We start from the raw sequence: 1,346 nt of genomic DNA on the forward strand, positions 1-1,346 counted from the left end.
CTTTAGTCAGTGAGCTTCTCTCTTTAGTCAGTGAGCTTCTCTCTTTAGTCAGTGAGCTTCTCTCTTTAGTCGGTGAGCTTCTCTCTTTAGTCGGTGAGCTTCTCTCTTTAGTCAGTGAGCTTCTCTCTTTAGTCGGTGAGCTTCTCTCTTTAGTCGGTGAGCTTCTCTCTTTAATCACTGAGCTTCTCTCTTTAGTCAGTGAGCTTCTCTCTTTAGTCAGTGAGCTTCTCTCTTTAGTCAGTGAGCTTCTCTCTTTAGTCAGTGAGCTTCTCTCTTTAGTCGGTGAGCTTCTCTCTTTAATCACTGAGCTTCTCTCTTTAGTCAGTGAGCTTCTCTCTTTAGTCAGTGAGCTTCTCTCTTTAGTCGGTGAGCTTCTCTCTTTAGTCAGTGAGCTTCTCTCTTTAGTCAGTGAGCTTCTCTCTTTAGTCGGTGAGCTTCTCTCTTTAATCACTGAGCTTCTCTCTTTAGTCAGTGAGCTTCTCTCTTTAGTCAGTGAGCTTCTCTCTTTAGTCAGTGAGCTTCTCTCTTTAGTCAGTGAGCTTCTCTCTTTAGTCGGTGAGCTTCTCTCTTTAATCACTGAGCTTCTCTCTTTAGTCAGTGAGCTTCTCTCTTTAGTCAGTGAGCTTCTCTCTTTAGTCACTGAGCTTCTCTCTTTAGTCAGTGAGCTTCTCTCTTTAGTCACTGAGCTTCTCTCTTTAGTCACTGAGCTTCTCTCTTTAGTCAGTGAGCTTCTCTCTTAGTCACTGAGCTTCTCTCTTTAGTCACTGAGCTTCTCTCTTTAGTCAGTGAGCTTCTCTCTTTAGTCACTGAGCTTCTCTCTTTAGTCACTGAGCTTCTCTCTTTAGTCACTGAGCTTCTCTCTTTAGTCACTGAGCTTCTCTCTTTAGTCACTGAGCTTCTCTCTTTAGTCACTGAGCTTCTCTCTTTAGTCACTGAGCTTCTCTCTTTAGTCGGTGAGCTTCTCTCTTTAGTCAGTGAGCTTCTCTCTTTAGTCGGTGAGCTTCTCTCTTTAGTCACTGAGCTTCTCTCTTTAGTCGGTGAGCTTCTCTCTTTAGTCGGTGAGCTTCTCTCTTTAGTCGGTGAGCTTCTCTCTTTAGTCGGTGAGCTTCTCTCTTTAGTCGGTGAGCTTCTCTCTTTAGTCGGTGAGCTTCTCTCTTTAGTCACTGAGCTTCTCTCTTTAGTCGGTGAGCTTCTCTCTTTAGTCGGTGAGCTTCTCTCTTTAGTCAGTGAGCTTCTCTCTTTAGTCGGTGAGCTTCTCTCTTTAGTCAGTGAGCTTCTCTCTTTAGTCGGTGAGCTTCTCTCTTTAGTCGGTGAGCTTCTCTCTTTAGTCGGTGAGCTTCTCTCTT

The sequence above is a fragment of the Takifugu rubripes genome, chromosome 13, assembly GCF_901000725.2.
Source record: "Takifugu rubripes chromosome 13, fTakRub1.2, whole genome shotgun sequence".
Lineage (NCBI taxonomy): Eukaryota > Metazoa > Chordata > Actinopteri > Tetraodontiformes > Tetraodontidae > Takifugu > Takifugu rubripes.